Source organism: Prionailurus viverrinus, chromosome B2, assembly GCF_022837055.1.
Source record: "Prionailurus viverrinus isolate Anna chromosome B2, UM_Priviv_1.0, whole genome shotgun sequence".
In the NCBI taxonomy this organism is placed as follows: Eukaryota; Metazoa; Chordata; class Mammalia; order Carnivora; family Felidae; genus Prionailurus; species Prionailurus viverrinus.
Genome location: NC_062565.1, coordinates 24,046,909 through 24,062,843, shown reverse-complemented (window position 1 = coordinate 24,062,843; position 15,935 = coordinate 24,046,909). Strand labels below are relative to the sequence as shown.

The following is a 15,935-nucleotide window of genomic DNA, read 5'->3' as shown; positions in this document are numbered from 1 at the left end:
TGAACTTACCATTTTTGAAATAAGGGGTAATATGCCAAGTAGATTATCACTTTTTAGTGTGAATGCAAAGGTCTTGAGTGAGATCAGGAAGAAGATAAGAAATGTAATCCTGAAAGCCCCTGAATTTTTCCAGAGGTCTTCCTTCCAAAACCATATGGTACATGAATTAGATTTTCTGTGAATTATAGAATATTAAATTTTATAACCAAACCAAATTGATGTCTTATGCCTGGAACCAGTGAACTATTGAATCTATTGGGAACAGCTTAGATTATCTTAACTATTGATTCATGAAAAAGGTTTTGGCAAATGGTCTAAGACAAGGAATCAAGCCAGAAACAGCATTTGTCATACCAGATGGGTTGACTCACCCTTTGGACTGAAAAATTCACCTGTCTTTTTGTGCGAACTGCCTATTGGTCTATTAGTTGGAGCAGAGACATTTGTTATATCATATATCAATGGGTGAGTCTTGATTATTCAATGTATATGAATTTCTGGGATGCTTCAGTTTGGTGCTAAATGTTATCAATAAAGCTGGTCTTTAAGAGAAACAATAAAAACCCATTTGGACGTCCAAAGGTCAGCTCTTTGGAAGAAAGGATGGAAAATTGGTCCATAGCCACTTTGGGAGAAAGAAGTCACATTAGAGGTTGAGAGTCAACTACCACATGGAAGAGACAAGTGAGATCATCTACACTACAGGATAGTAAATAAGACATTGTCCCTTCTCTGGGGGCCACAGTGGGACCTTCGTGTCTTAATGCCAAAAGGTAACTCCCTAAAAAGTCATTTGGATTCAAAGTTGTAACGATTACTCTTCCTTCAACTTTCCCCTGGTTGTCTGATGTTCATCATTTAAAGTTCAGCCCAAATGTCACCTCCTACCTGGGTAGCTCCCTACCTTCTCCACCCCCATCCTGCCACCTGGACGCTGTGTCATATTATTAACTCCCATTACCTGTTTAGGATCTGCCTTCCTCTCATAAAGGATCTTGTCTGTCTTGCTCCCTAGCACACAGCTGACCCATATTTGTCAAATAGATGAATTTGTGAAGCTTTTGGAACCTTGAAAGAAACCCTGATTTGCTTACCAGTTCTTAGAGTCCCAGTCCTTTTGTATTACATATTCTGACAAGTCTTTTGGGTTCTATACCTGTAAGATATCTCCCTGTTTCTGCTGCTGCTGCTGCTGCAGAATTTCCTTACGTCTGGACCACTGCAATGACCTCTGAAGGGTTCTGCCTGCCTTTGCTCTCTCCATCCACTCCAGCTCACTCTGTAAACCCTGTGCTGGATCAATTTTTGATTTCCTATTTGAAAAATTAAGCCATCAGTCTGACTTTCATGTACCCCCCAAATCTGCCCTGTTTCCCATCTTTTTCTTTTTGTACCCTTTGACTCAGTTAAGTCAAAATACTCCTCTGTTTCCATACACAGCCTGGATCTTCCTGCTTCTGAGTCTCGGCTCAAGTTGTTCTGTTTACTTGCCCAAATATTAGCCAAATTTAAGACCGAACTCAAGCTCCTCCAAGGAGCTCTCCCAGATTTCACTAACCTGAAAGTGACCTTGCTCCTTTCAACTTTTCTAACACTGTATTTGTTCCTCTTTTAAAGTATGCAGCACTTTATATAAACGCCTGGCCTTCTCCACTAGACCATGAAGTAGTCAGGGGTAGGACTACATCTTACCTCTAGTGCACTAAGCACAGAGCCTCCCACATAGGAGCTACTCTACAAGCGTCACAGAACGCGGGACCATGTCTGCATTCTTGTTTGGGTTCAGTTTTATTTTAAGCACAGGAAAATGCAAAACATCCTGGAATATATTACTTACAATTATTGCCAAGGGGAAGAAATCTGTCTCCTATATGAAGAGCTGCCTGGCCATAGATTGTGGTTGGGATAGTAAAAACAATCACATAGAACTTTACAGTTTGCAACAGGCTCTGCTTCATTTGATCCCACAAGCTTGTGAGGTGAGTTGGTGTATTATAGGTGTTCTGGTTCATAGCTAAGGAACTGGAGACTCTGGCAGGAGAAATTACATGAGGTGCAAGAACCAGTAGGTGGTGGGGCTAGAACTCAGGTCTTGTGATTTCTCACCCTTGTCCACTGCTGTCCTCCAGCCCTCGTCATGAGGTGGGTGGAGACTTTGATAAATTCTTACTGCATTTTAGACAGATGGCCCCTGAAACTCCAGTATTTCTAGATAGGCATTCATCCTGGGCAAGAAAGAAGGTAAATGAGTTAAGCTTTCAATTCCAGATGCTGGAATAAAGAACAGTTTAAAAAAGTGTTAGAGTTTGAGTAGAATGTGATTGAGACATTTTATAAGTTAAGCGGAAAAGATGCTTACCTGTGAACTAAAAGCTGGTCAAGCATAGGTATCTTTGTGCTGGACTCCCTGTGTTTCCTAGAATATAAAAAGTAGCAAGTGGTAAGAGAAAGTGTTCAGCATCAGACCTACAGAAGCCTGGGCTCAAGCCCCAGCCTTACCACTTCTGACTGGCTGGCTTTGACAAAATGGCAGTCTGAACCTACCTCTCCTTGTCTGTAAATGAAACAGTCATCATAATCATGTCTCAGCGCTATGAATCCATCATCCCATTCAGTTCTCCCCACATGCTGAAAGTAGGTATTTTACTTACTGTTTGTTTGTTTGTTACTATTGTTTTTACTCCTTTCTCATTCTATAGATAAGGAAATGCCGAAGCAAGAAGATGAACCACAGTACAGTATTCACTAACCCATGTGCCCGCTTCCATCTATAGAACCTGGGATCCAAGGGAGACCCATCCCAGCAGGGTTCATGTGAAGGTTAGATAAGAAAATGTGTTTGAAGTGTCAAGATGATATTAATTAGATCCCTTCTCATGTTTTAAAATAAATGGTTGTGAATATCTCCAGGTATCTGTATTTCTTTAAATCATGTTTGAATTATAAGCCCTTTGTTTAATGATAATGATTAGTCAATCAAGCTTATGTTTATACTCAGCTTTTTTTTTCTTTTTTTCATGGGGTGGGGGGAAAGCTCATCATCAGAACCTGAGGCAGAGCCAAGCACCGCCCCCACCAGCCACAGCAGAGTAGTGGCTGAGAAAGGCCCTAGGAAGCAGAGAAGAGCCTTTGAAGTTCTGCTTTTGCAAAACAAACCTATAAAAGGTGGCGTATATCAAAAGCACAGTAATGAATTGCCTTGAAACTGGTGTCTGCTTTGCTTTAGTGTTTTGCTTTTTTTTTTTAAAGATATCAGTGCCTGTCTTTTTCTTGTTTTCTTTTTGTTTTTTAAGTTTTATTTTAATTCCAGTTAGTTAACATACAATGTTACATTAGTTTCAGGTGTACAATATAGCTATTCCACAACGCCACACATCAGCTTCATGTGAATGTTTAATGGGGAGTTACAGAAGTTAATTAAGGGAAGAATATATTGTACAGGAATTGTTGATGGGTCTAGAAAGGCTTAAAACTGTGTTTAACATAAATGTTTTCATCAGACTTTCTTACCCTCCCTAACGATCATTCTAGCATCCAGGGACTAGAGAACATTCCAGAGGGGACCTGGAAGAGGGCAGAACTACAAGATGAACAGGACCAAGACTGATTCCAAATCTTTGCTCTAGTTTGCATTAGCTGTGCAATCTTCAACCAATGCCCATACACTCTTGCAACCCTGTGGCAGAGATTGTGTTTCTCAAACCATTTCATTTTCTCTGGGCAAACAGAAGTCAGCAGTGGTCCTGGGACTGATTCATGGTACGTGCAAGGCTGTGTTAAAATTCTTCGTTTTGCCACCTGGAATTCTCCCCCACCCCCAAATAATTATGTTTTTCTAACACAAAAACTATGACATACTTACTGTGGAAAATTTGAAAAGAAAATTTAGAATGAAAATATCCACCGCCTAAAATGATCACTATTAATATCATGGAATATTTCTTAAGGTAAGCGTATTCTTACCATAGTTGAGAACACAATGCCCATACGATTCTCTATCCATTATTTTTTTCTGCTTGCCATGATCATAAGCATTTCTTTACGTCACTAAAAGTTATTTATTAGGCCTTATTTTCAGGAGTTCCATAATATTCCATTATAAGGATGTACCATAATTTCTCTAACCAATTCCTTATTGTTTGATAGTTAGATCGTTTCCAATTTTTCAGCTGTACAACATGCTGCAATGGCTGTTCTGTAAATTTTGGATTGCTTCCTTTGCAGTCTGAATTCTTCAAGGGGATTCAGGTTTTAGACTTGGGTAATATGTGGAAAACCATTACTGTATCAGAAACAACATGATTTCTGAAATGTAACAGCATTAGGAGGTCAACTGTGGGAACTGGGTTGTAGAGGCCTTGGAGAAGGTGGTTGAGATTCTTGAAAAAGACTGAAGGAAATTCTTTCCTGCACCAGGTCTAGGGAGAGGGGCACAGCTGTCTGAGCATGAGAGACAATGGAGGGTCCTCCCTCCAGTTTTCTTTGAGGGTCAGGCAAACCCTTTCTTGGTAGAGTCTAGCCTCATGTTTCATGAGCTGGTGGCAATTCTGCCTCACCACACTTCTTGAGGTTTATCCCTTTACACTTGTTTATTTTTTTTTTGACCCACACCTGCGTTTTTTTTTTGACCCACACCTGCGTTTTTTTTAATTGAGCTATAATTAACATGCCCTAACATTCACTCTTTTAAAGTATATAATTCAATGGTTTTAATATAATCACAAGGTTGTGCAACAATCACCATTATCTAACTCCAGAACGTTCTCATCACCCCAAAAACAAATGCATACCAATCAGCAGCTCTTCTCTTACTGTCCAAACCCTTAACTCCTCACAACAACTAATTGACTTTCCTGTCTCTATGGATTTGCTTATTCTAAACTTCATAGACATGGAGTCTATAATAGGTGGCCTTTTATGTCTGGCTTCTTTCACTTAGCACAGTGTTTTCAAGGATCATCCATGTTGTAACATGTATCCATACTTAAATTTTTAAGGCTAAACAATATTCCATTTTATAGATACACCAGATTTATTTATCCACTCAACAGTTCATGGACATGTGGGTTGTTTCCTTGTTTGCGCTATTATGAATAAGGCTGCTATGAACATTTAATTCTAACTTAACTTGTGTACAAGTTATTATGTTATTATGTGGATACATAGTTTCAATTCTCATATACCTAGGACTGGAATTCCTGTTTAACTCCCTTTTTAACTTACTGCAGAACTGCCAAACTATTTCTGAAAAGGAACACACATTTCTCATGCCCTCCACAATGTATAAGAGTTCCAATGTCTGAAGAAAAATGAACCTGGACCACTTTCTTACACCATACACAAAAATAAACTCAAAATAGATGAAAGACCTAAACATAAGACAGGAAGCCATCAAAATCCTTGAGGAGAAAGCAGACAAAAGCCTCTTTGACCTTGGCCACAGCAACTGCTTACTCAACACGTCTCCAGACACAAGGAAAACAGAAGCAAAAATGAACTATTGGGACCTCATCAAGATAAAAAGCTTCTGCACAGAGAAGGAAACAATCAGTAAAACTAAAAGGCAACCAATGGAATGGGAGAAGATATTTGCAAGTGACAAATCAGATAAAGGGTTAGTTTCCAAAATCTATAAAGAACTTATCAAACTCAACACCCAAAGAACAAATAATCCAGTGAAGAAATGGGCAAAAGACATGAATAGACACTTCTCCAAAGGAGACATCCAGATGGCCAGCTGACACATGAAAAAATGCTCAACATCATTCATCATCCGGTAAATAAAAGTCAAAACCACAATGAGATACCACCTCACACCTGTCAGAACGGCTAACATTAACAATTCAGGCAACAGATGTCCACAAGGATGTGGAGAAAGAGGATCTTTTTTGCACTGCTGGTAGGAATGTAAGCTGGTATAGCCACTCTGGAAAACAGTATGGAGGTTCCGCAAAAAATTAAAAATAGAACTACCCTATGACGTAGCATTTGCACTACTAGGTATTTATCCAAGGGATACAGCTATGCTGTTTATACAGGCACATGCACCCCAATGTTTATAGCAACACTGTCAACAATAGCCAAAGTACAGGAAGAGCCCAAATGTCCATCGATGGATGAATGGATATAGAAGAAATAAAGAAGATACACAGTGGAGTATTACTGGGCAATCAAAAAGAATGAAATCTTGCCATTTGCAACTATGTGGATGGAACTAGAGGGCAATATGCTAAGCGAAGTTAGAGAAAGACAAATATCATATGACTTCACTCATATGAAGACTTTAAGATACAACACAGATGAACATAAGGGAAGGGAAGCAAAAATAATATAAAAACAGGGAGGGGGACAAAACAGAAGAGACTCATAAATATGGAGAACAAACTGAGGGTTGCTGGAGGGGTTGTGGGAGGGAGAGGGGCTAAATGGGTAAGGGGGCATTAAGGAATCTACTCCTGAAATCATTGTTGCACCATATGCTAACTAACTTGGATGTAAATTAAAAAAAAAATTTAAATAAAAATTAAAAAAAAAGAGTTCCAATGTCTCCATGTCCTCACCAACACTTATTATTTGTCCATCTTTTTCATTCTAACCATCCTAGTAGGTGTGAAGTGGTATCTCACTGTGGCTTGGTTTGCATTTTTTTTAATGATTAGTGATGATAAACATTCCTTTATCTGCTTATTGGCTATTAGTACATCTTCTTTAGAGAAATGTGTATTCAAGTCCTTTGCCGTTTTAATATTCAGTTATTTATCCTTTTATTATATTCTGGATATAGATATTTATATATAATATATCATATTTGCAAATTGTTTTTCTTATTGTATGGGCTGTCTTTTTCACTTTCTTGGTGGTGTTCTTTGAAACACAAACATTTTTACTTTCAACGAAGTTTGATTTATCTATTTTTTCTTTTGTTGGGCTTCTGGTGTCATGTCTAACCCAAGGTCACAGAGATTTATTCCTGTTTTCTTCTAAGAGTTTCATAGTTTTAGCGCTTTCATTTAAGTTTCTGGTTCATTTTTAGTTACTTTTGTATATGGTGTAAGGTTTGGATCTAATTTCTTTCTCTCTTTTTTTCATTTTCTCTTTCTTTCTTTCTTTCTTTCTTTCTTTCACTGCCTATGTGGACAGGCAGTTATCCTGACACCATTTGTTGAAAAGATCATTCTTTCCCACTAGATTGTCTTGTCACCCTTGTTGAAAATCAATGATCTATAAATATATGAGTTTATTTGTGGACTTTCAATATATGTCTATCTTCATGCCAGTACCACATTGTCTTGATTAGTGTAGGTTTGTCATAGGTTTTGAAATTGGAAAGTCTGTGTCTTCAACCTTTTATCTTTTTCAAGATTGTTTTTGGCTACTTTGGGTCCCTTGCATTTTTTTTTAATTGTTTTTGATGTTTATTTACTTTTGAGAGAGATAGAGAGACAGAGCTTAAGCAGGGGAAGGGCAGAGAGAGAGGGAGACACAGAATCCAAAGCAGGCTCCAGGCTCTGAGCTGTTAGCACAGAGCCCAACGTGGGGCTCGAACCCACAGACCATGAGATCATGACCTGAGCCTAAGTTGGACACTCAACCGACTGAGCCACCCAGGCACCCCAGGTCCTTTGCATTTCTATATGAATTTAGGATTAATTTGTCAATTTATGCAAAAAAAGCAGCAAAAAAGTAGACCATTTTGGGGAATATTGCCATCTTAACATTACTTAGTCTTCCCCAGCGCTATTCTTAAAAAATAAAACAAACCACAAACCTCAACAGTTACTTAACTCACATAACCACAATTATTGTTTTTCTGCAGTGTGGATAGCTCCTATTTCCTCTGGCTCCCTTTTAAAATGGAATGCTTTGCCTTCTAAATGAATTATTTTTTACCAGACAAACTCAACTCTGTATATATTTTCATATTAGACTATAATGATTCTAGTGGGTTATTGGGAGTAAATACTGTATGTATTTCACTAAAAGATGGAAATACCAAGGCAAAGAAACAAACATTCCAATGATTGACCAATATGCCAGCAAACAGGTGGGTCTGTGATGAAGAGGAAATGTTCCTGTTTCTCATACTACGATGGTCTCCTAGAGGATTAGCAAGAGCTGATTTTGAACCCTGACCACTCTGTTCCTCTCCATTGCATACCATTCTTTGATGTGCAGTTTCTAAAAAAGTACTTAATTTCTGTGAATATGTTTCTTTTCTTTATAATAGTGATGTCATCCAGGTACTCAGCTGTCTGTAATATGTCATACTATTTTTTTTGAGATTTTATTTTTTAATAATCTCTACACCCAACATGGGGCTCGAACCCACAACTTCAAGACCAAGAGTCACAGGCTTCACCGACTGAGCCAGCCAGGCACCCCTAAATCACACTTCATTTTAATGACAAATTATAGTTGCCTGTGTCCACCCCCCCCCCCCCCCCCCGGTCTGGCTGCCAGAAACTAACCCCTTCACAATGTCTGGCACTTGTCTCTATGAATCCTTAGAGGGTGCCTCACATGCCCAGAGTCTGCTCATCATATGTGCCCCCAGTTGCCTCTTCTGCACTTGGCCCCACCCCCACCCCACCTCAGTTCTGCTAGGTCTCCCAGAGATGCTCATCACCGGATTGCTGAAACCATGCAAGAGTGCTATTTTGGGATTCATTTAAACCTCCCCATTCTGGGGGCACCAGAGAAATGCCATTTCTGGATACACAAAGAGAATGGCCTCCTCTACCCTAAATGTAGCAAGCAACTCCACTCAGTCCTGAGTCTGAGTCATTCTTGAAAAATCCAAATAGCTCAGGCCCCTTTATTCCTAACCATTCTCCCACCGGATTGAACCACCTACTGGGGAGAAACAGCATCTCAATTGCATCATTCTCTACTTTTCTTATCTCCAGGGCATCCAAAACTTCTCCTCCTTCCTGGTGGCCAAAGAGAAGGTGAATGAATGTAAGAAAAAGAGGGGTGAGAGTGGGCGGCCACCTTACTAACACAGTGGGGCGTCTGCTTTCTGGGGCAGACATGAGTTTCTGTTGGTTGAAAATGGTACCTACCCCCAAGAAGCGTTATGAGGATTAACTGAAGTAATACAAATAAAAATATGTGAAAATAAGGGTGCCTGGGTGGCTCAGTCAGTTAAGCATCCAACTTCAGTTCAGGTCATGATCTCAGCTCATGAGTTTGCGCCCTGTGCTTACAGCTCAGAGCCTGGAGCCTGCTTCGGATTCTGTGTCTCCTTCTCTCTCTGACCCTGCCCTGCTCCTGCTCTGTCTCTCTGTCTCAAAAATAAAATTAAAAAAAATAATAATTTAAAAAATACATGAAAATAATGCAAAATAAAAATAAAATAATGCAAACAAAAAAGATATTTTCTTCTGGGTTTTAAAATATCAAAAGTGACAGGATTCCTTTTCTAGTTAAAAGCACCTTTTCCAAATATTTCTCACTGCCCCTAGGGTAATGTCCCCAGGGCCTGTGACTCCAGGAAAAATTCCTGGGGTAAGCCCCCTCCTTCCTATGGATTTACATGCTTCCGTCCAGTCCAGAGCACCGATCAAACTGAAAGTCAGAATTTCTTCCTTCTCTGCTTTCCTGCCAGGCACTTGGGGGTGGTGGACTGTTTATGGGTTTGGCCAGCTGGTGCCAGAACATCGGGGCACAGTGCCTCTTCTGAGCTTTTTGCCCAGGGCAGGAAAGGACGGAGGTGTCCCAGCCCACCCTCCTGCCCACAAGGCCAGGGCATTTCAGTACAGTCATTGCCCTGGGCGTTGACAAAAATAGAAGCTTGTTTCATCCGCCCTGCACCAGGCCTTCCCATGACTCCTCCTCTCCAGAAATTCCCACTGGCTGTTAGGAAGCTAGCTGAACTTCTCTACCCCACGGGCTCTGCCCCTTGCCGCTTTTCAGCCCTGCTTCCGATACAGGCACTGGCCAGCCGCTGCATCCCCTTTCCTTTCACTTCCATTTCAGTACAGGTGCTGCCAACCAGGCACCCTGACAAAGCTGTCCCTTCTCCAATCTGGCCAGACGCGGCTCTGCATAATTGTGCTCTGTGTCCACCTGCTCCCCCGCGGCTGTCCCCGACCCCACAGCAGGTGCGGCCCATTGCAAAACCTCCCAGGCCGAGGGAGGAATCAGAAATGCCAAACTGGGTTACATAAGTGGGTTAGGCAGGTGGCGGGTGAGGTGCTTTCTATAAGGAAGTTGTGAGTCAGGAGCCTGGCAACGTGAATTCTCAGTTCTCAGATTGGTTTCATTTCAACAAGCAGTTACTGAATGTCTGGTGTGTTCACGGAAGTGTGAGAGATGATTCTAGATGTTGGAATACAGAAGTAGAAGACGGGCTCTGTGAACCAGGCCCTGAGGACACAAATACCACAAGACACAGGCTCCAACTCAGAGAGTCCGCAATCCATGGGGGAGTCAGACACAGGAAGCAATACATACAGTACGTTGTGACCTATGATAGCGATAGTGCAAAGGTACAGAAGGAAAAGGGAGTAATTCTTTCTTCCGGGAGGAAGAGGTGATGTTCAAGGTTTTGAAAAATGAATTCAAGTTTGCCAGGTGGATAAGCGTATAAAAGAACATCCTGTTAGAGGAAACAGGGTCTTTGAACTTCCAGAGGGTGACCTAGAGGGGAATGTGCATCAGGAAGGAACATGAGGGGGGCTTGGTGCCCCCATGATCTCTTTCAAACTATTTTTTTAATGTTTATTTATTTTTGAGAGACAGAGAGCAAGTGGTGGAGGGGCAGAGAGAGACAGAGACACAGAATCCCAAGCAGGCTCCAGGCTCTGAGCTGTCAGCACAGAGTCTGACGGGGGGGGACTCAAACCCACAAACCATGAGATCATGACCTGAGCCGAAGCTGGACACTTCACCAACTGAGCCACCCAGGTGCCACCCCACCATGATCTCTTTCAGTGTCCTTCAAGGCCATCTCAAATAAGCAATCTGGGCAAAAATACTGAGTTTGTTCTGTGGACTCCGCTTCAAGACAAGTCTTCCCTTTCAATCCTATTCCCTTCCCTTTCAATCCTATATATTATCTCAAGTTGCCCTGGGGCACCCGCGTGTCTCGATTAAGTGGACAACTTCGGCTCAAGTCAGGATCACGGTTTGTGAGTTTGAGCCCTGCATCAGGCTCTGTGCTGACAGCTCAGGGCCCGGAGCCTGCTTCTGATTCTGTGTCTCCCTCTTTTTCTGCCCCTCCCCTGCTTGCACTCTGTCTCTCTCTCTCTCAAAGCTGAATAAATGCTAAAAAGAAAATTTTAACTTGAGTTGCCCCTAGGGGATGTGGGGTTTTGGGGACAAAGAGAGTGAGTGACAAGTAGTTCCAGACAACTGGGACAGAAACAATAGATAAGACCATAGAGGAAATTACATTTCATTTTGAGGGGTGGAGCTTGCAAGCTAGTGGCCATGAGATAATCTTTTTTTTTTTTTTTTTTTTTTTTTTTTTTTTTTTATCTTAGGGGCTTCTTTCGTTTGACTCATAACGTTTTAGAAGTCAGTACTGGGGTGATTGGGTGGCTCAGTCAGTTAAGCATCCGACTTTTGATCGTGGCTCAGTCATGATCTCAAGTTTCATGGGATTGAGCCCTGTGTCGGGCACTATGCTGACATTGGGGAGCCTGCTTGGGATTCTCTCTCTCTCTCTCTCTCTCTCTGCCCCTCCCCTGCTCTCTGTCCTTCTCTCTGTCTCAAAATAAGCAAATAAATATTTTTTTTAAAAAGTCAGTACCTTTTGGCATCCCTTGGAAGAATCTGATCTGACATCACTGGATTCAAGTGCCTGTAATGAGTTGGCACCAGGTTATAGCTTACACCTCTAAAACCAAGGAAGGGACCTCTGCCCCAGTCCCTGCCATTTATTCCCTTAGGCTTGCAGAGAACCCTCCTGGGCTCTGTGGGCATTTCAACATGGCTCCTGGAGGCACCGGAGAGCCACTGGTTTTAGGTAGGAGAGTTCTTTGGTAGGATTTGGATTGATAAGATTGGTGGGTGATTGGATTTAAGAGGAGGGCAGTGGAAGCAGGAACACTTGTCAGCCAGTGTTGGGGAAGGGGGGGGCAGATTCAAATCACATCAGAAACACATCCCTCATGCCCAGAGGTGCAGGTGCACACTCACCTAAATGTGGCAAAATAGCTCCTTCTTCCTCAGTTCTTTGAGTTCTCAGATTTCTTAAGATTTCTTTTCTCTCTTTAGATTTATTTATGTTCAATTTAAAGATGATTTATTTTAACAGAGGAAGGAAGTACACAATTTTTTTTCCCTCCCAGAGCTAACTTCTCCTCTCTGTCCCCACATTTTCCCCTCAGATATGGAGCTGGGTTGTGGCCTTAAGAGAACATCAAATCCTGCAACATCTATTTTTCGACCTTAGAGGTCCCCTTGCAGGATTAAGTCTGCCTCAAACTTTTCAAGCTTCCCCAGTGTTCATGCCCCATAGAACTGTGCCCTATTCTTCCCACACCCAGCAAACATCTATTAATTGACTGGAAGGAAAAAAATAGAGAATTGTAGGGGAAGTATGGTGGGGCAATAAGAGAGTAGGTATCTTCACTGACCCCAGAGAAGTATGTAATCCACTGCAAATCCCTTTCTAAATTATAAAAATGGGTTGTAGAGGAGAGAAAGGAGAGAAACCCTAAATTCCATTCCTACCTCCAACATCTGCTTCCTCTCCATTTTTGGGTGACCCTCCATTGTTGAGTGTTGGCTCTTGGTCTCCATTTCTGAAGCAGGATGGGAGAAAAATTGTGTAACGCCAGTCAAGTGCCAAGCAAATGAAAAGCAAGTAGTAGTATTTGTCTGGAAATTGATCTAGCCAGCATTTGTCTCTACTGCTAGAGCTAATTGCATTCACAGGTGCCATGTTATTTACTGATTTAACCACCTCTTTCAGTGCCGCTTCTCAACACTGCACTTTTAAGTAAAATAATGTTCCTGGGTGTGTGTATTGATTACAAATGTCAGTGGAGATAGAAATGGAGGTTTAAAATTTCCTGCTAGGTGTTTGCTCTTCCTGGCTCAGGTCATGCATGGCTGCTGGCTCTCAGTTTTCATGCACCAGCTGCGGTGTGGTAAGTTGGGGACAGGGAAACAGAGACTCCCTCGTTCATTCCACAAGCATTCTGTCCTAGTGTGGGTTTTCAGGGAAGCAGATCCAGAGTCAAGGATTTGAGAGCAAGTCTTTTCCCGGAGAACTGAAGAAAATAGCTGTGAGGTGAGGAAGTAAGACAGAGAAAGGAATGCAGCCAAGAAAGGGTGCATAGTAGTTGGGTCAGCTGAGAAACTTTGGGATACAGTCTAGAACACGTGCCTCAGAGTTATCCCACCCAAGGGTTGAGAGAACTGGGATATTTGTATACCAACTCCCATTAATCATTGATCAAGGACTGCTCCCAGGGACCATGAATTCCCTGAAACTTCTGCCCTGTAACTAGGGTAGGCAAAGCATGCTTTGGTGGTTGGAGAAAGTGCTCAGCCAAAGGAGGGCAAGTACTGGCAGTTGGATTTGGGATGATCCTGGACTAAAATGATAAGGACAAGAGGGTATGGGTGGGGCAATGACAGTACCTGATACATATGCTTTGAAGACTTCTTGTGTGCCAAGCACAATCATATAAATGGCTACCAAGATGGATTTTGTCTCTGTCTTCACAGAGTTTACAGCTTAGTGGAGAAGACAAACAAGTAACCAGGCAGTTCCTAAAAGATGGGACATTTTGTGATGGTAGAAAAGAGAAGTGTGTCAGGGAAGACCTCCTGGAGAAGGTGACATCTAAGCTAGACCTCCTTTAGGACTAGAAATACTGTCAGTTGGGAGAAGCAGCATGTGCAAAGGTCCTGAAGAGAGTGAGTTGGTGGCAAGCTTTTTGCGAAACTACAAGAAATTTGGTACCTCTGGAAGACAGAGTTCAACGTGAAGATTCTGGAGGAGGAGCAGACAATGCAGAACTTGGGAAACTGTTTGGACAGTTCCTAGAGGCAGTGTCTTCCTAAGATCAAATCTACTTTCAATGACTATTTCAAGTCCTCAAGTGGTTGTCCCTAGAATCTTCCTTCCTATTTTAATCTTGCATGCAACCATTTCTCTTATGCATATTCTAACAGGACAGAATCTTTTTAACACTTTAAATAGAAAACCTAACAAAGGTTTGTTTGATCTTGTTACAGATTAAATTAACATATAATTGGCAAATTATTCCTATTCTTAGATTCAATGGCTGGTTCAAGCAGTATTTATAAAGAGCCCCTGCCCTTAAGAGACTCAAAATATGTAATGGAGTATGCCATATTGTATTTCCCAAAGATGGTTACAATGATACCTCCTAACTCACACTCTTTACAATATGACTTGGTATTCCTCCAACTGACTGGTGGGCCCTCTGTTTCTTCCTCCTGAGTTTGCGTGGCTATGTAACTTTTGAGGCTAGTTCATAAAAGGTAAGCCCCATCTTGGTTTTCTAGGGATATTTGCCTTTGGAACCCTGAGCCCCCATGTAGAAGGTCTCAGGCCACCATGCTGTGAGGTCATAGGAAGAGACCACATTTGGTAGTGCTGGCCCATAGTGCCGTTTGTGGTTCTAGTTGTAGTTACTAGCTGCTAGCTAATATCAACTGACAGATATATGAGTGAAGACACCTCCAGGTGACTCCTGCCTCCAACCATTGAGTCATTCCCAGCCTTTGAACTCTCCTAGAAAGAAAAGCTTCACATCTCTTGCTTGGAGAATATCAGAAGACACTCAGTATGATATGAAGCAGTGGGACAACCTTTCCTGTACTTCAAAGGGGGAACCCAAGGGCAGGATGTGGGCACTGGCTGCAAGAGTCACTGTGGAATGCAAATAGAAGGCTGAGGGGAGCCACAGAGAAACCGGGTCACTGGTGACATCATTTGACTTGCTACATAAACGCTTGCTGGAAACTAGTCCTAGGTCTAGACCTTTCAGAGTCCTTTATTATGCAAACTAGTTTTACTTGGATTTTCTGTGGCTTGCAGCAAAGATCAAGCTTCAAGGGATAGGATTTTTTTACCTGTCAAGGAAGTGAAACATTTCAGGCAAAAGGAAGGGGACACATCTTCTCAGTGAGTATCATGGGGGCAATGCCTGCTGTATAAAAAGGGAGAAAAGTTTTCAAATCAGACACATTCGTTTGCTGAAATGTTTCCCAAAGTTTTGGGTTTTTTTTCCTTTAGTTAGTCAACAGATGTGTATAAACCCCCAGCATGTCAGGCACTGTGCTATGTATTGGGGATAAGACATCAAGGAAGAGAGTGGTGGTCCCTGCCTTTGTGGGAGTTGCATTCCAGCTGGAAATACAGACATTACAATGGTTAGACTGCAGAAGGAATGGAAGATGCTCTAGAAGCTGTAACAGACCCTCACTGAGGTTGAGATGTCCTAGCTTCCCCGAGAAAGTGACATTTAAACAGAGCCTAAAAGATGAGTAAAGTCAGGAGCTGGGGGGAATATTTGAGGTAGAAAGAATAGCACATATTTGGCTATAGGACTTATAAAGGCTTTTAAAGTATAAATGTGCATTGTGAACCCCAAGAGGGGCTGAGGTATGCAGCATTCCCCAGGCTTGTTGACACGGAGCTATAATTTATTTGAAAAGCATTATATAAGACTTAGATAAAAACAACCATGGCCTCAGGAATGAACAGAAGTGTTCTGGGGGCAGAGGGAACATGGCCCTGATTCGGTAAAGTCCTATGTATGAGAACAGAGGGTGATGATAGATAGATTATAGATAGATAGATAGATAGATAGATGATAGATATGAATGAGATAGATGGATGGATGGATGAATGGATGGTTGGTAGATGGACAGAGAGAGGAATATTAGACAGAGCCCAGAGGGGTCAGCATGGGCAGGACTTCGAAAGTCAGGATACACAGTGTATA

At 41.8% G+C, this 15,935-nt stretch overlaps 3 long non-coding RNA genes across 4 annotated transcripts in view; 2 read left to right on the top strand and 1 right to left on the bottom strand.

Annotated features, from left to right (window-relative positions):
• LOC125165987 (uncharacterized) overlaps window positions 1-2,844 on the top strand; it is a 118,603-nt gene extending 115,759 nt beyond the window's left edge. For both annotated transcript variants that reach the window (XR_007152296.1, XR_007152297.1), the window contains exon 5: window positions 2,700-2,844. This is a non-coding gene — a long non-coding RNA (uncharacterized LOC125165987). The remainder of the gene's footprint in view (window positions 1-2,699) is intronic.
• Window positions 1,766-2,416, bottom strand: LOC125165990 (uncharacterized). The gene is made up of 2 exons (XR_007152299.1): window positions 2,360-2,416; window positions 1,766-2,225 (listed from the first exon to the last, which is right to left on the bottom strand). It is a non-coding gene; the product is annotated as an uncharacterized LOC125165990 (long non-coding RNA).
• Window positions 2,845-3,044: 200 nt separating the features above from the next.
• LOC125165989 (uncharacterized) lies at window positions 3,045-5,314 on the top strand. Its single transcript, XR_007152298.1, has 3 exons — window positions 3,045-3,165; window positions 3,532-3,759; window positions 5,229-5,314. It is a non-coding gene; the product is annotated as an uncharacterized LOC125165989 (long non-coding RNA).
• Window positions 5,315-15,935: the final 10,621 nt, after the last annotated feature.